At 34.0% G+C, this 26,586-nt stretch overlaps 1 pseudogene; it reads left to right on the top strand.

Moving 5' to 3' along the window:
- Nucleotides 1-415: 415 nt before the first annotated feature.
- Nucleotides 416-17,361, top strand: LOC116422541 (annotated as a pseudogene).
- Nucleotides 17,362-26,586: the final 9,225 nt, after the last annotated feature.

The following is a 26,586-nucleotide window of genomic DNA, read 5'->3' on the forward strand; positions in this document are numbered from 1 at the left end:
TGGGTATGGATAATCTTTACTCACATAACATTGGATTTGTATGGTGTAATAATTCTTCTACAACTACAGCGTAATGAAGAATTTCCCACAAATCATTCTTAATATTTTTCATTGAACAGATGAGACTATAATAATTATCTTGAGAGGGTTGGTGAGTTTTTTTAAGTACATGGTACCAGCACTACCCCCACCAAAACCAGCATTTATATTGGGCTAGGAAGCTGATAAAGAAAATAGATACCCACTTTCAAAAAAAGATAGGGGAAACATTCTTAAAATGAGAAACTGAGAAGAATATTCATTTGGGACTGTAAACTCTTCTACCCAGCATATTCTTGCCTCCCCTCTGCCTCCAGATGTGCACACTTCATTTCTCAAGGATTTAAACTTGCCACTTCATTTCATTCATTTCACAATGAATGATGATATTGCTGCTCTTGTTATTGACAATTGCTCTGGAATGTGCAAATCTGGCTTTGCAGGAGACCCGTTAGTTGTTTTCCCTTCCACTGTCAGGTGGCATAGACATCAGTGTATGATGGTGAGTATGGGCCAAAAAGACAGCCAGAGCAAGAGAAGTATCTGAAATATTTTATTGGACATGGTTTTGTCACCACCTGGAATGATTTGGGAAGACCTGGCATCATACTTTCTACAATGAGCTCTATGTGGACTCTGAAGAGCACCTTGTGCTACTCACAGAAGCCTCCCTAAATCCCAAAGCCAACAGAAAAAAGATGTCTCAGATGATGTTTGAGACCTTCAACATTCCATGCATGTACATTTCCATCCAGGCTGTCTGTACCTTATACTTCTGCTTGTACACTAGTATTGTTATGGACTCCAGTGATGATGCTCATCTATGGAGGGTATACCTTTTCCCATGCCATTCTCCACCTAGATCTAGCAGACCATGAAAGAGAAGGTACTGCTTCACAATCACATCTGGGAGGGAAGTTGTGTTAGTATCAAGGAGAAGCTGTAATATGTTTGTCCTGGACTTTTAGGAGGAGATGATGTCTGCTGCATTAAGCTCTTTTCTGGAAAAGAGCTACAAGCTCCCTGATGGTCAGGTTATAAGTATTGATAATGAGAGGTTCTGATGCCAGAAGTTCTCTTCCAACCATCTTTCTTAGTATGGAATACTGTGGAATGCACGAAACTATGTTCAATTCAATGATGAAGTGTGATGTTGACATCCATATGGCTCTTTATGCCAATTGCCTTCTGCTTATCCTCCCAACCCCTCCCACCAAAAAAAGAAATGAGATTGGCATGTTTTTTTTTTTAATTTTTGATGGCTTGATTTCAGGATTTAAAAATTGGAATGGTGAAGGTAATGAGAAGTTTAAATATATTTGGAAGTACATATCTCTAAAGTTCTTCAAAGAGTCTTCAGGATTCTGTACTTCAAAAACAACAACAACAACAACAACAACAACAACAAAAACAAAACAAAAATTAGTTGTATGGTTCAGAAATGGTGAGGGGGTCACCATTTAATAAAAAAGCTGGAGAGATCTCTAGAAGCAAAGCAAAGTTTATTATACATTCTCACAAGAAGAGTGTCCCACCCCTTGAGCAGATGATCAAAGGGAGGAAGCACCTCCTGGGGGCAGGGTTAACACTTAAATCCCTAACGCAAATACCACCTCCCACCACTGACCCTCATTCTCATTGGCTGAAGGTCTTACATTTTAAATGTGGGAACTACCCAAGAAATTGAACTTGATCAATAAGTACACAGTTGCTCTTACATGATTGAAATAGGGAGAAAATGATGTCATGGGAGTGAATATAGCACAAAGGGGACTTAAGTATGCCCTTGAATCAATGCTTAATATCCTTCAGGTCTACTCAAACTCTGAAGTAGATGAAGCCTTACTCAATTTTGACAACCTGTCTTGAAAGATCTCACCTCATCTCGTTCCTAGTCATTCCGAATATTATATATTGCATTGTTACAGAGAGTTACTTGTCTCTGTGAAGGCTGTCCTGCACAGATAGAACAGATAGGGAGGGAGAGAAGAGGAAAGTAATAGTATTGCTTTACATATAAATTATGTAATACTTAAAAAAAACTCTTTTTGTATTTTCTGCCTTAATACTTGTTCTTTTTGAACTGGAAACTGGGTGGATGCCCATTGGAGAATGGCTAAATAAGTTATGGTAAGTGAATACTGTGGAATATTATTATTCTATAAGAAACAGCGAGCAGGATGATTTCAGAGAGGCCTGGAGAGATTTACATGAACTGATGCTAAGTGAAGTGAGCAGAACCAGGAGATCATTGTACATGGCAACAAGATTATACGATGATCAATTCTGATGGACATGACTCTCTTCAACTATGAAGTGATTCAGCAAGTTCCAATGGTCTTGTGATGGAGAGAGCCATCTACACCTAGAGAGAGGACTATGGGGACTGAGTGTGGATCACAATATAGTATATTCACTTTTTTTGTTGTTTTCTTGCATTTTGTTTTCTTTCTCATTTCGTTGTTTCTTTTTGATCTGATTTTTCTCGCACAGAATAATTGTGGAAATATGTATAGAAAAATTTCTATGTTATGATAAATATGTTAAACATATTTTAAATTACTTGCTGTATAAGGGAAGGGGTGGGGGAAAGGTTAAGAGAAAAAAATTTGGAACAAAGTGTTTTGCAAGGGTGAATGTTGAAAATTATGCATATGTTTTGAAAATAAAAAGTTAAAAAAAGAAAAAAACAATCTAATGGGGAAAGATAATATAAAAAAGAGAAGAAAATTGAAAAGTGAGTAAGAGGAGGTTCTTGATGAAGCTACATGATAGAGAAGTCAAAGCAATTTGAAATGAGTTTTCCTGTGGAAAAGAAGAGGAGATGACTGAGGAGATGGCTGTCCTGTCCTCATTCCTTCATTTGGGGGCATTGATGGCTCCATCCTCCAATCATAAAAGCAAAGGGTATTAATAAAGTATAAGTAACAAAGATGATTAGGTCTGGAAAAATGACTTGTTATGTATTTTATTCATTTTATTTTTAAATTAAAATTAAAATTAAATAAGCATTTTCATAACAGTGTAATAAAAAGACAATTGTCCTTTAAACTACAAATAAAAATACTTGTTCCTTTAATAATAATAATAATTCATAAATGATGACTCCAAATTCCCTCCCTGTTCCCAACATAGATGATAGTGAACACTTTACAGCTTTGATTTTGGTGCCAGTATTTGTGGAAGTTGAGGAGTTTTACTTGTGCACTGACATTATCAGTTCAAGTAAAAGTGCACACATTAAAGAAACAAAACAAAACAAAAACAAAAACATTCATCTGAAATGGCAAGGGAGAAAATGCCAAGCTTTTCCAAGACTCATCTTCAAGTACTTAGTTCTATATGAAGCCTTTCTCCCAGTAGTCCTCTCAATGGCTAGTGTACCCCCTTCCAAGTCTACCTTTAATTCATTTTATATATATTTGTTATCCACTTATATGTAAATGTGTGTCCTACATTAGAATATACATTTTCTTGGGGTAGGGACTGTTTTACTTTTGTCTTTGTACTTCCAGGGCTTAGTAAGTACTTAATAAATGCTTGCTGATTGATTGATAATATAACTTCACTGGTGTTTTTTGTCCATTGTTAAGCTAGAAGACTCATTTTTCTTTTAGTCTAGCTTGTATTCTTCAGCTTTCTTTCAGATATAAAATTTAATGCTTATTAAATATCAGTATTGCATATTTCATAGTATTGCAAAGGTAAATTTCACTCAGATTTGACAACCACTAACAAGCCATTTAAAGATTTATGGATGCATAGACTTATTTTATTGACACACATTAAGAACACATTTTCATTATTATTTTAATTTGTCTATTTCATTATTTCCTTTGGTTTTACTTTATTTTCTTATATTTAGTTGTATGAAGCAGTAGAAAGGTACACAGCTGAATTATATAAGCATATACTTGTATATGCATGTATTGGTCAATTTTGGGACTGGGAAAAATATTTTGAAACTGAAATCATAGGCTAGATGAGACATAGTGAAGCTTAGAATTATAGCATTAGTTAAAAATTGGATTCAATTAAAACAAAATCTATGAAGACAAATGGTGTAGTAAAAAGCACAAAATATTGAGCTTTTGATCATTTGGATGAGCTGATATACTTTAAACCAGGGATATCAGTCAATTCCATATGTGTTGAAGGAACCATACTAGTGAGTGACAGAAAAGCAAAAGAAATATTAAGGTTTTAGGGATAGATGGTTGCTAGCTGGGTGGCAGCTAGAAGATAAGCTTATGGAAAAGCTCATAGAAACACTCTCAACATGTCACTGTTGTGGTTTTGGTGACCACAGTTCTAAGACTCAAGAGAATGGAATCTGAGGGAACATGAGTTATATACATATAAAGTAAACTTTATGGATATATATACACCTAGTGAATTCAGGTTCTGGGATGATATTTCTCAATGAGAACTCGGAGCAGGAAGGTTTTATGCTATTCTTATGTCTTATGTCTAGAAAAACAGTCAAGAATGATATATCTCAAAGTGCTTTGAAAGAAAAATTTAAAATGTATGAAAATTGTGAGGTAGGAAAAAGTAGCTTTGGTAAAAGTTCTCTAGTTTTCACTCGGGAAGTTTTGCATGAGAATTTGTAAGCAATTTTTTCATGAAAGCATTTTATTTAAAAGTTCATTGATCTCATAGATTTCTTTCTAACTCATGGGAAACTCTGGTCTTAACATCATGGATTTACATAACTTTCCTCTCAACATTTTTATTTTTTAAAATTACATATGTTTATTTTTTTTCCTTCTTCAATACCCATCCTCCAACCTAGAGGATAAAAAAAGAAAATCATTGTAACAAATAAGCACAGTCAAGCAAAACAAATTTTCATATTGATCAGGTTCAGAAACCTTATTATGCATTAGTTCATTACTTTTGTCTTTAGAAGTAGGTATCATTTCTCATCATTAGTTCTTTGGAATTGTGATTGATCATTGTACTTGTCAGAATTATCAAATCTTTCTGAATTGTTCATTTTTACAATGTTGATGTTACAGTATATCTTGTTTTAATTCTGCTCATTTCATTGACAAGTCTTCCTGAAATCATCCCTTCATTTTTTACAGCAAAATAATGTTATTACATTTCATTCATATGCTACAATTTTGTTCAGCTATTCTTCAATTGACCTTAATTTCCAATTCTTTATTACCACAAAAAGTTGCCAAAAGTCTAGTTGTGATATTATTGGTTTAAAGGGCTCACAAAAACAATTTTTATCATTTGTTTTTAAAATTTTGAGTTTTTTTTTGAAGAGATTTTTTTGAGATCTTCTTGGAGAATAGCTCCAATTTTTTTTTTCAGAATGGCCAGAGTAAATCAGTTTCAACAATGCACCAATATTCTTATTTTCCTGCAGCCCATTATCATTTACTTTTTGTTTTACTGATCTCAAGAATGTGAAATGAAACCTCACAGTTGCTTTAATTCATTTCCCTAATAGTGATTGAAAACATTTTTTTTTCAAATGGCCTTATATAATTTGGATTTCTTCACTTTAAAGTTTTTTTTTTTTTGTATCTTTTGACCATTTATTAATTAGGGAATGGCTCTTTTAATTATACAAGAAACAGTTCTTTATGTATTTTATGAAATGAAGCATTTATTGGAGAAACTTGCTTCAAATTCTGCACCCCCTGCAATTAGCTATAAAACTTTTTGTTTTTCATCTTCATTCAGTGGCAACTTTCATAATTTGTTGAATTCTTCTTTCCAACTGCTCATTGATTGGTACCAATCATTCTGTTCTAGGGCAAGCATGTTTTAGCTACTTTCAGTCTCCATTCTGATGCCTTCTTCATATACTCCCAGGTATATACTTCATATATTCCCAGATAGTGTCTTCCAGTATACACTATAATGAAAGAGAAAGTGTGAAAACAAAATATTTGAGATATTTAATTTCTACATTTATAAAATATAAGTTATAGAATATTTTACCAAACCATTAAAGAGGCAGTATGATAAAGGGCTGGTTTTGAGCCAGGAAGATCTGAGTTTAAGTCCTACTTCTGATAAAACTGCTCATAGCTTAACTCATTGTGACCCTGGTCAAATCACATAATCTTTCAGTGTTTTAGGCTGTCCATTAAGGTGATAAATCACAGAGGAGTTGTCAGTCTTTCATGGTACAAGTAGTTTTCTCATCCGAAAGTTTCCTGTACCAATGAAATAACAGATTCTATCTCTAGCTTCACCAATCTACTCAGCTATTTTGGGAATGTTTTGAATGAAGACTTTTAACTTTTTTAGATATGAAGCCAACTCCGAATTACCTATGGAAATGGGGGATTTTTAAAGCATAAATAAATTAAATCTGTACATTATTTAGACATCTCATTGGAGACATTTCTTTTTTAAAAATTATTTTTATTTAATATTTTATTTTTTACCAGTTACATGTAAAACAATTTTTAACATTTGTTTTTAAAATTTTGAGTTTTTTTGAAGAGATTTTTTTGAGATTCTCTCTTCCTACCCTCTCTCCTCCCATTGAAAAGGCACTTGTGACCCAAAGACCCCATCTTTTGGGATAAGAACTCACTGTTTGACAAAAATTGCTGGAAAAATTGGAAATTAGTATGGCAAAAACTAGGCATTGACCCACACTTAACACTGTACACCAAGATAAGATACACCAAGTCATGACCTAGACATAAAGAATGAGATTATAAATAAATTAGAAGAACATAAGATAGTTTACCTCTCAGACCTGTGGAAGAGGAAGGAATTTATGACCAAAGAAGAACTAGAGATCATTATTGATCACAAAATTGAAAATTTTGATTATATCAAATTGAAAAGTTTTTGTACAAACAAAACTAATGCAGACAAGATTAGAAGGGATGCAATACTGGGAAAACATTTTCACAGTCAAATGTTCTGATAAAAGCCTCATTTCCAAAATATATAGAGAATTGACTCTAATTTATAAGAAATCAAGCCACTCTCCAATTGATAAATGGTCAAAGGATATGAACAGACAATTCTCAGACGAAGAAATTGAAACTATTTCTAGCCATATGAAAAAAATGCTCCAAGTCATTATTAATCAGAAAAATGCAAATTAAGACAACTCTAAGATACACACCTGTCAGATTGGCTAGAATGACAGGGAAAGATAATGCAGAATGTTGGAGGGGACGTGGGAAAACTGGGACACTGATACATTGTTGGTGAAATTGTGAATGCATGCAACCATTCTAAAGAGTGATTTGGAACTGAGCTCAAAAAGTTATCAAACTGTGCATACCCTTTGATCCAGCAGTGTTACTACTGAGCTTATATCCCAAAGAGATTTTAAAGAAGGGAAAGGAACCTGTATGTGCAAAAATGTTTGTGGCAGACCTCTTTGTAATGGCCCAAAACTGGAAACTGAGTGGATGCCCATCAATTGGAGAATGGCTGAATAAATTGTGGTATATGAATATTATGGAATATGGTCATTAAGAAATGACCAGCAGGATGATTTCAAAAAGGCCTGGAATGACTTACATGAACTGATGCTGAGTGAAATGAGCAGGACCAGGAGATCATTATATACTTCAACAACAATACTATATGATGGTCAATTCTGATGGACGTGGCCATCTTTAACAATGAGATGAACCAAATAAGTTCCAATAGAGCAGTAATGAATTAGCTTCACTCAGCTAAAGAATTCTGGGAGATTTCTATGAACCATTACATTGATCCCAATCCCTATATTTTTTCCTGACTGCATTTTTAAGATTTCCTTCACAGGCTAATTGTGCAATATTTCAGAGTCCGATTCTTTTTGTACAGCAAAATAATTGTATGGACACATATACATATATTGTATTTGACTTATACTTTAACATATTTAACATGTATTGGTCAACCTGCCATCTGCGGGGGATAGGGGGAAGGAGGGGAAAAGTTGGAACAAAAGAGTTCGCAATTGTCAGTGCTGAAAATTGACCCATTCATGTATCTTGTGAATTAAAAGCTATATAATAAAAAAAATAGACCAAAAAAAAAAAAAAAAAGGAAAAGGCACTTGTGAACTGATGCAGTCATTTTTTAAACATATATTTACTTGTCTATCTTTCATTCTTTCTATTTTTTATTTTTACTTCCACTGACAAATGTAGCATTTCAAATATATGAGCAAAAACATAAGAAAGTAATATAAGAAAAATGATCAGGTAAGTAGGAAACCAACAAATTAAAATAAAATAGTTATAAATGATATTTTTATTTGCTAACCCCTATTACAAAGTTGCATATAATGATTTTAATTTATTTTCTATATATTTAGTGATGCCTTTTGTTTTGCTTTTACAGTCAGTTCTGGAAAATATACTTCTGATTCAACCTTCAATTTTGGCAAAGAAAACAATGCCAACAGCTACAATATTGATGAGATAAATTGGAGCTAATCTTAGGGGGAAGACACTAACATTAAGTGGAATTGGGAAAGTATTCTTGCAGGATATGGGATTTTTCGCTAGGATTTGAAGAAAGTCAGGGAAGCCAGGAGAGAAGAAAATCAGGGAAAATGCATGCATTGGGAAATGCCTCTTGTTTCAAGGGGGGCAGCTAGGAAGCCTAATAGATAGAACTTCTGCCCTGGAGTCAGGAGGAACAGTTTCAGGAATTTACTAATTGTGAGATCATGGGCAAATCACTAACAACTTATTCATACTTCCTTCAATTTCCTCATCTGCAAAATGAGCTAGAGAAGAAAATGGCAAACTATTTTAGTATCTTTGCCAAGATAATTCCAAAATAGGGTCATGAAGGATTGGAACAAATGAAACAACCTAACAACTTGTTTGAAGAACAAGGAGGCTTTATCTAAATGGTAATAGCCAATTTATATGTTATGTTAGCCTCTGTTTTTTAAAAATTGTACACCATTTCATACACATCTTCCTAAATTTATCATATCTTATGACAAGATCACATTTCACTAGATTCCTATATCATTTATTTAACTTCTCCAATTGATAGATACTTATATTGTTTCCATGTTGCCTTTCCTTCTCCCCCTCCCCAAATAATTCAGTCATTCCTCTGGGCCTCCTGTCTCATTAAACCTTTAGCAAGAACAGTTGATAAGTAGCAAAATGAACCCACTTGAATTTCATCTCCATTTCCTCTCTTCACCTAATGGTAGAGGTACTAATGAGTAATGGGATGGCCAAAAAGTGGTCAGCAGGGACCAACAAGAGAAATAAGGAACTTGAATAATCTGTTCTGGAATGATTAAGATATTTTGCATATTTAGTCATTTTTTATTGACAAAGCTACAATGACTACCGTAAAATACAAGGCACTGTGCAAGTAGGAAGAATGGTAATACTGTTTATATTATATATTTATGTTACATAGCACCTTTGAATTAATTACACCCTGTGATTGATGCAATCAAATCAGAGATGCACTTCAAGGAATGATACCTTCTTAGGTTGGTTTGTGAGTTACTCCACAAGTGTCCCTTTTAAACTGGGAGTAGCAGAAGGAGGAGAAGCCTCTCTGACTAGCTTTAAGGTCCTTGTAAAACCAAGTTTAATATGAATGCTGCCTGTTAATCTTTGAGTGACAGTTTCATTACATTTCTTAAATTTCCTGGAATGCTATAACTCAATGCTTTCCCAAAATATATTTTATTGCTTCCTGCCTTCCTCAGTGATTCCCCTTTAGGTTTGGGGATCCATGCTTATCTTGCTACTTGTTTTTCATAGCTGAAGGAATGGAATTTTAATGTTTAAAAACAACAAGCCCATAGCATCTTAACACTTTGCTTGATAGGAAGCACAAGACAAAGGGGCAAAACTAAATTTGTCAGACTGCTTTGTGGGGACCATGACCCCATCCCTACAACAGTCTTGGGGGTTTCTGATATTTTATTGGAAGAGATTCTCAGCAGGGAGACAAAAATGATGAGACAGAATTTAGCCTTGCATAACCTTTTATAAGTTAGAGAAATGTGATGGCTCTAAACAGTAGGATTTCAAAATCCATATAGTAATTGTATTGGTGTAAAGGAGCTGAAAAAACAAAACAAAACAAAAAACAAAAATCATGAGTGCTGACAGAGGCAATGCTGTTGAAGGGGAAAAAAACATCCTGAAAAGGCTATATAGCTATGGAATTATCAGTATAACCTTTGTTAAGGAGCTTTTAAGGATATTAGGATAACAGGACCAAAGGCTCACAACCATAGCCTATAGTCTGACTGATAGCTAAGAGTACTCACAGAAGAGGAGGCAGATATACTGAAGTGACCTCTACAATCCAGGGAGAATAGGAAAGAGACATCTGTGGTTTGTAGTCAGCTGCTGGTTAGTAATGTGGCTAAAGCCAAAGTAAAAAAAGATGAGGAATCTTGAGCCCACGTAGTCCCACTAAGCTTGACATTTTCATTCCACTTTGCAGAGAAGGTCCTTATTTCCTATCCCAGGTCCACCTGTGTTGCTGCACATGTACATAGAGTGGCTATTTTTGTTAAACAGAGCTCAACTGTTTCTGATACAGTCATTTATTTGTGAAGACTATTTTATATTAATTTAATTATAAGGAAATTGAAAAGTGTATACATAGCTAAGCCCTTAAGGCCGGTTAATCTATTTGGATTGTAACAAATATAATTTTTATTAGCTCAGCCTATTTGGATGGTAACGAGTATAACCTTTCCATAGACATTACAGATTCTGAATTATGGTCTGTTTTATGTAAAATAGCACTTAGTACAATAAAAGGAAAGTTCTTTTATCTGTCATTGTATTATGAAATTATTATATAAATCAGAATGGGATCTAAACTATATCTATTATCCAAGAGAGGGATTTTCTTGTTTTCCATAAGAAGGATAACCAGGTAACTATTACGAAAATAATCAGCCACAGAGTGGGGTGAGGTTTTTTGAAACTACCTTGCCAAGTAAAATGACCAATTCTGCAGAAGTTTATCATTTCCAAAGTCAGCCTGATGACAGTAGCTAACATATCCAGCAATGTCAGTAATTCAGAACTAAATCAACCAAACAATATATTTTTCAGTATTCAAAATACTTGTTATGAAATATAGACAGAGGCTCATCTACTTTATTTGTTCATATAGTTTTTAGGTAGCATTAATAATATAATGATTGATAATAATAATAAATATAATAGTTCATAACACAAAAGCAGAAATAGTCATATGGTGTCTTGGTCCAGTCAGGGAACACTTAAAGGGGGTGGATTCAGTTTTGGGTGCCACACTGACAAGCTGGCTTTTGTCCAGAAGAGATCAGATAAGGGACCCCGAATCTAACCTTATATATAAAAATAAGTTGGATCAATTGGGAAGGTTTAGCCTGGAGAAAAAACGACTTGGGAAAGATATGGATGTTGCCCTCAAATAAATGAAAGTATGTAAAATGAAAATGGGATCAGAATGCTTCTGCTTGTCTCTGTACTGTTCTGTCCCTTCCTTCTGCCTCCCACCAACCAATAACCAAAGGGTGGAAGTCATAAGGAAGTAGATTTCTAGGAAGATTTTCTTTCCTACTATCTAAAAGTTTAGCTTCCTTGAGAGACAGTGAGCATCCCATTGCTGGAAGTCTCTACACAAAGAATCAATGCAAAGTGTTTTTTAGAAATGTTATCTATGGTCTTTATGATTTGCATGAAGGTTGAATTAGTCGATTTCAAAAGTATCTTGCAAGCTTATGATTTTAAGAAATTCATAGGAGAATGAATACACACCTATATTTGGCACCTATTTATCTTATTTAATTTCAATAAGCTTTTTATTATTCAATTTCTCAGACAATGATCAACTAGAAGGAGCAAATAAGAAGGGAGCATGCTAGAGGTAATCAAAGTGAGAAGAGTGGGAAGAGGTAATTGATTCCCCAAGAAAATGGAAGGAAAGAAAAAAATTCCCTTCCATCTTTAACATTCTATAACTTGAAACAAAAAAATGAGTATTTTTTTTATTGTGTCTAGAATTATTTGTCACAGGACTACACAATCCCATTTATCTTCCTTAATTCCTTAAGACACTGCTATATCTATATGGTAGAATAGTTGCTATTCACAATAGCCCTTAGTCATTAAGAAGAGTTTCCATTTATGTTAAATATATTTTCTCTAAGGAGAAAAACAACTGTAAAATGCATTTGAGAAAGGATTCACTGCAAAATGATTTTAAAAATTTTGGCAGTTGAAATGGTAAACTTTTGCTATATGGAAAATTCACTTTTATAGAACACTTCATTCTATGGGTCATAAGAATTGGATAAATGAGGTGATATTATATATCCTCTCTAGCCCATAATGCAAAATGGCAACTTTACAAGTACAGACAATTTTTCATTTTTTTCTGAATTATCTTTCACATGTATACACACACACACACACACACACACACACACACAAATGCACAGAGACACTGATTTCCTGTGACAAATAAGTTAAAACACTTTGTACTAAATTTTGTCTCTTTCCAAATAGTAATTTTTTCAGCTTTAACTTTTAAACTGGTTCACTTTTGTAAAAAATGAGCATAAACATACTTATCTAATTTTGTTACTTCATCAAAGGGCTAGATCTAATGTGAGATTAAATGCTGTAAGACAGGGGTTCTTAATCTAGGATCCATAAATTTGCTTCTTTTAAAAATATTTTGATAACTATTTTTCAGTATGAACTGAATTTATGGATTTAAAAACATTATTCTCAGAAGGGATCCATGAGCTTTACCAGATTGTTAAAGGGGTTTGTGACTCAAAATAAATATTAAAAAGTTGTTCTATAAGTGATCTCAGGGAGTATCTGGAACAACAGTTCTTTCTTAAATGAGGAACCTAAGTAATATTTTAAATTGATTAAGTGACTTACACAAGGACATAACAACATTTAATAGTAGAACTAGAATTAAATCAGAATTATCTGACTTAAAATCTAGTACCTTTTCTATATAAAAATATGGTGCTTCTTATATAACTGTAAGGAAAGTTATTTTCCAATTCCAGGGAATAATTTTTTACTTAAGTAAGTTAGGCAAGCCAGCAGTTCAGAAGCCTGCTATTTAAGCAATTTTGCCCACTTTCCTATGTGGCAAAAGCAACTGGAAACATATAGGCACTGGTTTTCAAAGCATATACCCTGGCACAAATACCATTTGGCATCCCGTCATTACCAGGCACATTTCTCTCATTTCCACATCTCTTAAGTACTGTATGGTAGATATTAGAGGAGATCTCTTCTGGTTTAGAGGTGGCCAAGGGTCTTTTCTCTGAGTTTGGGCCAATTAGTCAGTCAGTCTGAATGCAAGTATTATTTAATGAATACTCACAGTGTATAGAGAAATCAGCTAATCTATTCTTGGGTATGCAAGAAAAGGGCTGTGGGCAGGGAGGAGAACAACTTAATTTAGTCTGATAAATTCCTAGTATACTAGCTGGAACTTGAAAGCTATTAGGATGGCAGTTCATTCAGTATCCCTCAATTGCCACAAACAGTCCTGGCTAGATTCTGAATGGATGTTCCTGTTCTGCTCTTTCTCTGTGCATTACAGAGAGGGGAAGAGTTTTTCAGTAGAACTTTAGTACTAAGGGAAAATAAAGTAAAAATAAAGGTAAAATTTGTAGAGTATAGAAATGTCCAATTACAAAAAAGAACTTTATACCACCCTTTATCATGTAACAGGGTTATGGCACATTTTTAGCGGATTCACTTATATGACTAATGAAGGCTATGGAACATGTTTCTCAGAGAGTTATGATGGAAAGACTTTGAAATGCAAAAACTTTCTGCACCTGGTTTCAGTATATGAAATCTTTGTGGTTCCATCAATTTAGTTGCAAAAACTTTTGTCAAGTGACTCTGTAGTCAAAACTTTGGAAAACTTCAAAAAAGTCTGTATTAGTTCGTTTGGATGTCTTTGCCTTGCTCCTTTGTTCATGGTGGTAGATTAGAGACATTGGGCCTTTTTTATCAAAACTTTTTATCTTCAAAACATATACATGGATAATTTTCAACGTTGATCCTTGCAAAATCTTGTGTCCAAATTTCCCTCTTCCTCCCCACCCCCTTCCTCCCTACTCCCTTCCCTGGATGGCAAGTAATCCAAGCTAAACATGTGTAATTCTTCTATACATATTTCTATAATTATCATGCTGCAAAAGAAAAATCAGATAAAAAAATGAGAAAGAAAACAAAATGCAAGCAAATAACAATAAGAATGAAAATACTATGTTGTGACCCACACTCAGTTCCCATAGTCCTCTCTCTGAGTATAGATGGCTCTCTTTATCATAAGACTATTGGAGCTAGTCTGAATCATCTCATTGCTAAAAACAGCCATGTCCATTAGAATTGATAATTGTATAATCTTGTTGTTGCCATGTATAATGATCTTCTAGTTATGCTCATTTCATTTAGCATCAGTTCATGTAAGTCTCTCCAGGCTTTTCTGAAATCATCCTGCTGGTTGTTTCTTATAGAACAATAATATTCCATAACATTCATAAAACACAACTTATTCAGCCATTCTACAACTGATGGACATGCACTCAGTTTCTAGTTTCTTGCCACTACAAAAAGGGCTGCCACAAACGTGTTCGCACATTTGGATATGTTTCCCTCCTTTATGATCTCTTTGGGATACAAGCTAAATAGAATCCCTGGCGTATCAAAGGGTATGTACATTTTGATAGCTCTTTCGGGCATAGTTCCAAATTGCTCTGTAGAATGGTCAAATCAGTTCACAACTCCACCAAAAATGTATTAGTATCCCAGTTTAATATTCATCATGATCTTTTCCTTTCATCTTAGTCAATCTGAGGGGTGTGTTAATGTGTTCAGATTTGTCTTAATTTGCATTTCTCTGATCAATAGTGATTTAGAGTACCTTTTCATATGACTAGAAATGGTTTCAATTTCTTCATCTGAAAATGAGACATTGGATCTTGGGGCCTTCTCCCTTCTGATGCCATTAACTACAATAAACCCTCAGGCCTAAGTCTCTCTGTTCATTACTTTTTAAATGAAGGTGTTTAATCTAGAGAATAGGAAAGCAAGACAAAAGAAACAGAAAGTCTCACTTTTGGCCAATTCTTCTAGCCAGCTCAGCATCAATGCTTTGAGGAAGTAAGAGTGAATTTAGGGAGTGACCAAATGAAACTTAGAGCAGGCTTCATCTAGCAGTCAGGCCACTTTTGAAATGAAATTAGTGGACCAATGAGTTCAAAGTGTGGTGTTATTGTTCTTGTTTTTCCTTAGTTCTCAAAGAGGACCATAACCTCAAGGAGATAATGCTATGACATGTAACTGGACTGAACTGAATTGAGGGAGGGATGTGCAAAATCAACCAGTCTCATTTTCTTCTCCACAACCATCTGGATCCAGTGGCAAGATATAGATCAAGATGACTGAAGATGGTCCTCAAGAGTGTCTCAGAGTTGTATTAGACAAGCAAGTGAAGGCATTGTGCTTGTGTATATCCTCATTATATAATGATTAAAGGTTGTTTTGAAGTTCCTAGTCTTTGTAATTGGACAATGCTATGCTCTGTTAATTTAATATTTAATTTTACTTTATTTTCCCTTTGAACTAAAATCTTTCTAGAAAGTTCCACTTCTCTCTGTAGTGCACTGAGAAAGAGAATATGATGAGGGCATCCATAATGAACCTAGACTAGGACTGGTAGCAGAAGTTGAGGGATAACAAATATTTGAGATTAGTGGTGGGGAAGGGGGAGGGTAATGTACATTTGTGCTTGGGATATCTTTAAAGTAAACATTTCAATGCACTACATTAACACAGTACTAAGATTTTTGGGGCACCCTAAATATACATATGTGTATATAATTTAAGTTGTCTCTGTTGCTCTTGAAGACTGTAAATTACAGGGAATGATGTGTTTTTCTTAACTCAGCCTCCTATGCCAATGGAATCTCAGGTCCACTCCCCATTCCTATAAATGCAAGTATATATCAGTCAGTCAACACACATTGGAGGTACAACAGATGATTCTGTTTTTCAAGGAGCTCCCATTCTAAAAGAGGAGGCAATATGCAAACAACTATATACAAATAAGCTATATACAGCATAAATTGGAAATAATCTCAGAAGGAATGCACTAGCTAAGGATGGGTTGAGATGGTTGAGAAAAAAAAAAAAAACAACTTCTTGTTGAAGGCAAGATTTTAACTGGGACTTTAAGAAAGCCAGGGAAGCCAAGAGACATGAACACTAATTTTTTTACCACCTGGGTTTATTATGTATGTTAGTATAAATGCATGAACTAATGGCAAAGATACTTTAGCTATACTAACTATGACTTGCTTTGAGGCACTGGCAAGAAAAGAGAAAACACAAAAAAGGAAGTAAACTCCAGGTGTTACTGGATCTGGCTGCTCTCATTCCTGACTTGTGTCTGATTATTTACATGGATCCCACTGTGGCAAACACATTTAAAGAAAAACAAATGAGTTCTGGCAGGAAAGAAATTTATCAGTCAGATACTACTCACCTAAGGTTTATTGCATATTCCTGGAGTTTTAATTCATCCCCTAGGAGCTAGTTCTAGTAAATTCCTGAATTTATCCAGAACCCACAGCTTCCTCCCCAGAAAAAATGGAAAACACAAAAGTTACTCAAGCTAAACAACTTGTGAAAGATTGTAAACCCAAGTGTAAAGCAGATTGGTAGTGGTGGCATAGGAAGGAGGGGGATAGAATTTTCCAATGTTTTATTGATCAAGACTTGATCTCTTAGTAGACTTGTTGAACTGCTGTAACAATAACATTCTATAATTTATATAACACTTTAAAAATATTAACTCATTGGTCTAGGAGCTAAGGATCAAAGGTATCTCTTGGTTTGGCAAAGCCAACATATGTCTGTTATGTATCTGTCCAAAATACTTTAAACTACTATTTTGATATGTATACTATCCGATTATTTATTTAGATTTTTATTTGATTGGGCGAAAGAGGTCATTCTTTATCTCAATTTCTACCTACCCTTACTCACTAAATGGGTATAGCCTCAGACAAACTGAAACCTGTTGAAGACCATAGCTTAAAAGGCCCAAGAGTGGGAGCACTGTATCTAGGGCTATCTCTAGTTGTCCTACTCCTACTGTTCCCAGATGGTTCTGGAGAGGACAGTGAGGTAGGTGAGCTTGCACAGCGCTCCCTAATTTAAATCCAATTCACTTGCATGTCATAGCATCACTTCTGTGATGTCATGGTCTTCTTCAGGAATGAAAGCATTAGATGACAATGATGATGATGATGATGATGATGATGGTAACGATGATGATGGTGTATCATAAATTTCAATGCTCCATGGGGGAGCCCTGAAAGTTATATTACATAAATATTCAGGAAAAGAATTTAAAGATTTTTCTTACTCTTTGGTAAAAGCCCTTATAAATTAAAAATTAATGAGGAAAAATATCCTGTTCATTTTGAAAACAAAACAAAAACATAATATATCAAAAACATTATACTGAAAATTGTGTTCTCAAAGGACTCTTTTTTGTGGTATCATTATTTTTATTTTTCTGAAACAACTGAGTATGTTCTACTTATGTGCATATAAACAAGTGTCATAAAAATAAAAAGCTTTAATGTGTTAATTTAGTTTTTAAAAATCTCTTCTTTAAGTTTGATTCTGCTCTCATTCCTATATTACCATGATGCAATGTTGAATAAATTCCCCTTAGATTAACAGAGTGCTTTTTTCCTTTAGATCCATGGTTTTTTAATAGAATTATCTCAATAATCATTACATTATCCCTATGAAGAGGGTAATATTTTAAAAGAATTAGGTCTTTTAAAATATCTATAGGTGGTTATAGATTATCATGGCAAGAACACCATGTGATAAGCAGAAATCATGGATTCTTGAATAGTTGTTGGTTTAACGTTCTCCATGACTATCTGTTACAAAAAGGCTGTGCTTGTAATTAATTTAAAGAATTGTATCCCTACATTTGGAACTGTTCTGTCTGTTCTAGTCATAATGTATTCAAAGCCATATAACGCTTTGACTTAGAAGAAGATGATATAGTTACATAAATATTAACTTGTTGGGAAATCAGTAGGCTTTCTAATTGGCTAAAAGTGCATCTGTAATTGCAACTAAATAAACAACTTCATAGAATCATAGTGTCTCAGTAGAAGGAGGTAATACTGTAACTGACTAGTTTTGCATCACTGGCAAGAAGATCAAAACAATTCTCCTATCTAGATGACTTGGTGTATTGGAGATAGTGGTTGCATATTTCTTACATGTTTGAAGACTTTCAGTTTCGTGAACCTGAGGAAAATGCTTCATTTGTTGTGCACACCTTTGGGATTTTTACTCACAATAAAGTCAATTCACTCGTAAACAGGAAGTCTTTCTAAAACATGTCCAGTAACTGGTCATCTAGCCTTCATTTGAAGATCTTCAAAGATGGGTGCAACCCATTACACTTCTTGTTACTGTAACCCATTATACTTTTTGCACTTTTGCATTAAACTGCCCAGAAGTATTTCCTTATATTAAGCCAAAATCTACCCTATTGCTGTTTAATTATAGGGATATAAAGTTCATAAACCTCCCTTATTGCTTCTGTCTTCTAGATCCAATTAAATTAAGTCTATTCCTTTACCACATTATGTTTTTTTTTTTCAAATATTTGAAGGTCCTTATTTTGTCACAGCTAAATGCTTTTCTTCAGCTCTTTCTCTCCTCTCTTTCTACCTTTCTTTTTCTCTTTTAACTAAATCTACGATGGTGTGATTTTGAATAATCTTACCCTTCTGGTAACCCTTCTGTAGAGATGCTTCAGCTCGTCAGTATCCTTTCTAAAATGTAAGACTATAGTTTGCTTGGTACTCAGTGTGTTTACTTGAAGACATAGGGGACATCTAAGTGTTCACTTACCTTATTAAGTTTACATTTCAGTACTGCCTTAATGATTTTTTTCCTATGCAGACTTGAAATAATTCTCCTTCATAGAGAAAGCAATCAAATTTAAAATTGAATGGCATCATTTTCTTTTCATTTTTTTCCCTTTATTATCTCATCCAAGCAAAGTTGTAGTTCAATCCCTTTTCTTGCCACTAAAATAGCTCTTGAAAAATCTTTTAAATGTCCCTAGAATTAAGCAAAAGAATCAGCTATTTTTAGACTTTTGTATTCCTGACATTCTTGCAGAGTTTTGCCACTTTTATATGTTGATCTTTGATTATGTTATCTTTTTTCCATTTGTACACAATCATAGAATCACTGAATTTCAGAATTAAAATTCAGTTCTGGGATCTCAGAGGTCATTTTTAGTCAAAAAAACCCCCAAACAAATAGGAACCCCTGCTATGATATGCTAGACAGCTGGTAATTATCTAACCTTTTTAAACTTTTAAGGCTAGGAAGTTGAGTGGAATCTAATTCAACTCGGAGCAAAGAACTTGCAATACATCCATAGTTCTTAGGCTTGTCCTCTTATTGAATAGTTTGTGATATTTGAAACCCAAATCCCATTTTCAGGGACAGGTATTCTGATATCCTATTGCTACAATCATAAACTAGGATATTTTCCAGTATCCCACTTCTTTATTTTTCCCATACCAAAGCCATCTTGAGTCTTAGTAAGGGTATAGAGTTGTAAAGGAAAAAAAAAAGAATTATAATTTCACAAATAATGCATGAAGTTGAAAACAATATGAAGTGAATACAGAAGAAAATATGACAATATTGATAACGTGGTTTCCAAAACTATTAATAAATCCTATTCAGCTAAAAATCCTCAGAAGAGTTTTCAGTCTTATCTCTCTCTCCTCTGGTGCAAAATTAGAATACTAATAATTTAAAAAATCTTCCAGAATGGCTGGTTTTCTACTTCTCAGTGAAATGACAGAACAAGTCTCCTTTTCACCTATACTTCTCAGACTCAAAAGCAAAATCAATCAACAAAATGTGTTAATTATTTTACTCTTGATTCAGTGAGGATTCTTCAAAGACCACTTCACTATGATAAATCTTGAGTGAGTCTTAGATTCCTTTAGGTCAGAAAAAAGTAGTCTTTGAAATGAAGACCCCTTGAAAAATATTCTTTCCACCCCCATTCCAAGAAAAGATATCTCAGGGTCCAGTATAAACATTTATGGGTAAAGACAATTCATGGCCCAAACTCATTAGAAACACTACCCAAGAAGTTCCAAAATACATCTTTTTTTTTAAACAAGCAGCATCAGTGGTATAAATAGCTGTGCATGACAAAATGTGTGTGTGTGTGTATGTGTGTTTGTGTGTTTGTGTGTGTGTGTGTGTGTATTCCCTATAGTGGTTTTAATTCAACTTTCCTGAAATGTTTCAGATCACTTGTTGCATTTTCCTTATTTAGATCTTCACTGCTCTTCTTCTTAAAGGTGAGAAATAATTGGATATGGTCAGGAAGAGCATGACAAGGGAAGGAGAGAAAGAATATGGCTGCATCTTGACCCCCAACACACATACTTAAATTTCTGGAGAATCTAGAAATATAGGTTTTAGAATTTATTTAAATAATGGAAGCATACCCATGGCACAGAACCATAGCTGGGAATTTATATGGAACCAATCTTATAGACATCTATCAAAAATTTCCCTTTGGACCCTATGCTAACTCTAATTCTATTGCTAATCTCTCTATCAACATTAGAATTTGCTTTGTTTCCATTCTTCCTCTCTAAGTGTCTTAGCAGAATATAGTTCTTTCCTAAGTCTGCAAGGGGTAGTGGCAAGAATACTGGAATGGCATCCTGTTCAAAATACAATCCTGTCACTTGTTGCTTGATGATCTGGGACAAATCACTTAACCTCTCTTGACCTCATTGTCCTCATTTATAGAAAAAGAAGGCTAGCTAGACTTCTAGGGTTCTTTTTAGCCCTAACTTTATAGCCTATGGTGACTCAGATTCCATTAAACCAGTCAGACCAAAAATATATTGAATAAAAGGTAGCCTTTATTTCAGTTGACCAAAAATGGATGATGTGAAGGATTCACATATGATGCAATAAATGTGAAAACAAAACCTCAAAATAAAGCAAGTCTTCTTTCTCTCAGTGACCAATTTGTAGGTGAGGCTGAAATCTGAATTCAGGATGATGAGCTTTTCCTTCTCCAGGTCTAGCACTCTATCTACCATATCATCTAGCTTCCCATAAAGGGATTGTTGGTCATTTGTTGTCATTTGTCCTTCATTCTTGAAGAGGACCAATGACACCAGGAGAATGATGTCTTGAGTTGCAAGCAAGTTGGATTTAAGTGAGGGAGAGCTGTGCAAAGTCACCAGTCTCATTCTTTCCTCCAAGTCATCTGGATCCATTGGCAAGATTTAGATCAGGATGACTGGAGATGGCCTTTGATGCAGTGGAAGATTTTGGTCTTTTTTAAACAAAGGTCTTTTTCAAATCTCAATTTGTCTGAGGCTATGCCCATTCAGTGATTAAGACTAGGTAAGAATTTGAGTATGAAGTATAATAAAATGAAATGGTGAGATAGAGATGAAGATCAAAAGGAAATAAGACAAAGAAAAATCTAAACTATTAATTGGGAACAGGGAGGAGAAGCAGGGCCCTCAAAAGAACAGCTATTTCATTATATGTTATTGGCTATTATCTCTCTCCTAATCCTTTACCCAAATAAGAAAATACTAGCAACAGTATGGGCAATAGCATTTTCAGACAATCAAGGGAGGGAGTGGAGTCCACATGAAACATGTGTGAATAATGCAGTAAAACCTCATTTAGTCTAGATCTTTTTAGCCAGAAATCTTTATTAGCTGTCACTTTGCACTTCTCTAATAGAATGAAAAATGATATTGCTGAGGATGATTGTAAAGTGCTGTAAGATCCTGAAGTACCTTCTGAATCATCAAAGGAAAAATGACTGATGCTTCACACGTGCCAGTTAAGAAAAGAAAAAAAAAACTATAATTATAATACATTGAACTATTAAAATCTAATTCTGAGTTTTTAACCACATAAAAAGAAACACACTGTGATCAGAATGGAGAAATAGAAAAGTCAAGGTATGTGTATGTGTTGGAAATGTATGCATGAATTTATGTTGATGTGTGAATGCATGCATGTATGTATTCATGTGAGAATATCTGAATGCATACATGTGTATGCATGCTGGTATTTGCATGTGTATGTATGCAAGGGTGACTACGGGTAATGCATGTGATTTGTGTGTTTGTGTATATTTGTTTTGATGTCATAAGAGAATGAGAGTAAAATATAAAAGAAACTTAAAATACTGTAGATACTTTTTAGGAAGAAGAATTTGCAAAACAAGATCATGAAGAGTGACTGAAGAGGTAAGAAGAAAATCAAACTAAGGAATATATATAACAGGCACGATCTTCTGACATTCTTATTTCCCCTTTTAATATGTAAATAAATTACCTTTGGCTACTGCCAACTGAATGCATGGTTTCTCTGTTGAGACTGTTTATTGTCTTATATGATAATAAGGCCAATATGATTAAAAGGCAGTTAGTATATTTTCCTCCCTGTGAAGGAGGACTGGGAATGATAAACCCAGAGGTCTTCTCTGAAATTATATTTCTGTGTTATAATTTTAATAAACACAGAAGGGAAGAAGCATGTGGGAGGGAGGAAGGGGAAAGTTTGAAGTTTCATCTTTTCAACTTGAAAACCATGGTAGATAGAGACAAAATCTTTCAAAGAGAAAAAGGATAACATCTTGAAAAGGGTCAAGATATGAAAAAATAGGATTTTTAAAAGGACTGAGAAGTGAAGTAGAAAGAAAAGGAAAACATGTAGATATCCTCAGGGAAGAGTATATACAAAGCAGAACTTGAAGCCAGGAAGTGGAAGAATGAGACCATTAATAGTAGGGAATTGCCAGGGGTGGGAGGTTAGGGAAATGATATGATTTTTCCCAACATAGGGAAGTTATAAGCTATTAGAATCAAAATATCCTGGAGTTAAGAGGAATTTTTAAAGATTACCTCTCTATTTCATACCCTTTACATGACAGTGAAGGAAACTGAGGTTCAGGTAGATCAAGTGATATGCCAACATTTGCACAGCTATTCTGTGGTAGAATCAGAGAATGGTATATGAATCACAAAACCCAAACAAAACCAAAAAACAAAGGATATAAATAATAGTTATGTTATGATAAGCACACTGGAACAGATGAAATGGTAAATATTTTAAAGAAAAATATAAATAGTAATCATTTATATAGTATTTTAAAAATTGCTAAATAATTTATATATATTATCTCATGTGAGTTTCACAACAACCCTGTGATATTGATGCTATAGATATTATAATCCTTTTTTATGGTTGAAGAAATTGAAATTTAAAAAGGTTAAATGCCTTATCCACAATCACAACTTTGTTTAGCAGGAAGTGTTTGAACATGGATCCTTCTGGCTCTATTAGTACTTTATTTACTATGCCACACTATTAGAGTGACTTAATAAAACAACTAGCAAGAAGGATAAAATAAGAATTGTGCTCACTGAAATAAGGGATGGTATTTCTTTTTAAAGAAAAAAAAATAAAGGTCTCTGAGCTTTTGGAGTTTGGGAAACAAAGGTTAGACAGGCCTGACATATTATCAGGTACTTTTAAATATTTCTAATGTAAAATTTGTTATCGTAAAATAATAAAAGGTAATAAGTAGAATTAAATAATGGTAATTCATTTGCTTATATTTTTAGGATTGAACCATTTAAGATGAATATGTTAATCTAAAAATTAGGATAAAAATGAGGGAATTAATGAAAAGCTTTGTTCTCAGAAGGAAGGCACTATAGAAATATAAGGTACAATTACCATTATTCCTATTCATAAAGGGAGGATTGGGAGTCTTAATATGAAGATCAAGTCCCCAAATTCCTAAGATATGGAAAAATTAATGCTGTTGGTAAAAGGTGAATTTCCTCTGTGCTGACTGCTATTTTAAGTTTTATGCCTCAACATTGCATTGACTTTTTATTTCAAAAGTTGCATATTTTAATGGATTGTTTTATAGCCTCTCATGGTTCTCCTTTGTCACTTTGAGAAGAAAGGGGTATAGAAAAAGGATTAAGACTTACTAAGATTAATAGATGAGAAGTCTCTTTTTTTCGGTGTATTCTTTTATGGCCAAGAACCTAAAATTAATACCTTATGGTAATTTACCTTTGAAGGTTTCAGAACCATACTCACACCTCCTAAACCCATACCCAAACACACCCATGTGCGACTGCACGCGCGCGCACACACACACACACACACATAGACACACACACACATCATGAAACTTTCTCTTCCTCTCATATCAGTGACATCAGCCCTTTATGATGAAGTCAGAGCTGGTAAAGAAAACATACTTCTATCCTGTGCTAGAACTGAGATGCTGTTAATATTGGCATATATTACACTGTGATTTTAATTAAAGCATTTGAATGCTGGCAGGTCAGTATTGTTAGAATGAATTCTGATTAATTGCTTATTTCTTTGTCATCGCTATAAATGGGATGTTGTGATGACACACATTAGATTCCAAACAATTTCCCTGGGGTCTAGGAGTAAATGGACTCTGGAGCAATCAGTTCTTTTCACTTGGAATGCCAGATAGCAAAGAAGCCAAAATTGCATTGGTCATCAAATGATACTGTTTTAAAATTCTGTGGGTTGAAAATGTCTTAGTAGGATGTTTTGGGCAAGCCATTCATGTTTTTTATTTTGCATGACATCATTCCAGAGGCTGGAGGGAATTTAGGAGATAAAGTTTACTGTACTTTCCATCAGCCAAATTAATAAATGTGCAAATTAAAAAGGATGTCAGAGCACTAAAGAAACATCTGCTAACCAAAGTGAAAAAAGTAATGATGATGATGATAAATAAGGAGAGACAAAGGGATTTCTGCTTGGGGCTGATTTCCTTGCAGCTGCACCCTACTAGAAAGAACCATCAAAGTTATCCACAAGGAGGCCTCAGTTCAGAATTCTCTCTTGTAGCTTTTATATCATATGTTACTGACCTGATGACACTTAACCTCTGTTAGATTTAACGTTGGCGGCTGTTTTCCCTCTTCTCACTTCCGTTTATCCAAGCACAATATCTACCACCTGAATATGCCCTAGTAGAGAAACAATACCATAACATAATGAGAAGCCCAACATTAATTCAACAGCAAATTTCCTGATGGGAGAAACAATCAATGTCATATTGTATCTAGTGAAGCATACTATACATGTAACAGTTGCAATTGATAAAATCCACTTGGTATATTCAGAACATTTATCTTTTAGAAAGCCCAGACTTCTCTCTACTAATATAAAAACATACAAACAGACATGTATATTCTCCTACTTTTAACATTTTCCTCCATCCTCCTTTTTTTTTTTTTTTTTTTTTTTTTTGTTCTTTGAGAAATCTAGAATGGGAGTTATTTTTCAATACAATAGTAAGATGTAGTGTTACTATTTGGGTAAACACAGCAGTATCTTTTTTTCCACATCTGAAAATATGAAGAAATCTTGGAGCTAAATACTTCTATCATTTCAAGATCTTTTCTTATGAACTTCCTGTTTAGAATAACATAGTAATTACTAATTATAATTATGTCCTGAATCATTAGATCCAGCTGCCTACATTTTGTTGTTGTTGTTCATTGAGCAGGTGAAGACTATACTAATCCTTCGAATATATACACATCACCTGGGAAACTTCAGGGCTGATTATTCAGTATTCTTTTTTGCTTTACCTATGGTCCCATTTTTATAAATCCTTTCCCTTGTAACTCTGTTGCTTATTATATTACACTGAGAAGCTGTTTAATTATGTGATTACTTCAATAATTTTATAAAAGACAGCATAAGCATAAAAAGTTTTTTTAATTCATATTCTTTATTTTGCCTTCCTTTACTAAATAAAAAAAATGGTGCCTTGAAAGAAATGCTCCATATGTACCAAAATATAAGAACATTGTTTTGTGATAGCAAAGAATTGGAAGCAAAGTTATAGTCTGAGAAATGAATAAACAAATTGGGGCATATGAATATGTGTAATGAAATGTTTATGTCATATTTAATGAAGAATTCAATTACTATAGAGAAGCTTGAAATGGCTTACATGAATTGATCCAAAGTGAAGTCAGTAGATTTAGGAAAACAATACACACAATTGCAATTACCAAAAAATGATAGAAAATGAATGTTGCAAAATGACAAAACAAAACAACCCCAAGGAAGAAATGGAAGAAGATACCTCTGTCCTAAATGCAGAGATGGGAGGTCCACAGTAGTAATACCTTGCATGTATTTTTCAGATTTTTTCAAAGTATCAAAGAGATTTTCTGATTTTTTAATTTATTCTTTTTTCCTATAAAATATTATTTGCCCTAAAATATTTGCCATTTAGAATAGCTGTCTGAGAGGAGAAAGGGGGTGAATGCTGGGAGAAATTTTGGTGATGTAAATAATCAAAAAGATATTAAAAAAAAGAAAATAGAAGTACAGGAACATTGAAAGTATGATATCTAACTTGAGTCACATT

This window comes from Sarcophilus harrisii, chromosome 3, assembly GCF_902635505.1.
Source record: "Sarcophilus harrisii chromosome 3, mSarHar1.11, whole genome shotgun sequence".
Classification (NCBI taxonomy): Eukaryota; Metazoa; Chordata; class Mammalia; order Dasyuromorphia; family Dasyuridae; genus Sarcophilus; species Sarcophilus harrisii.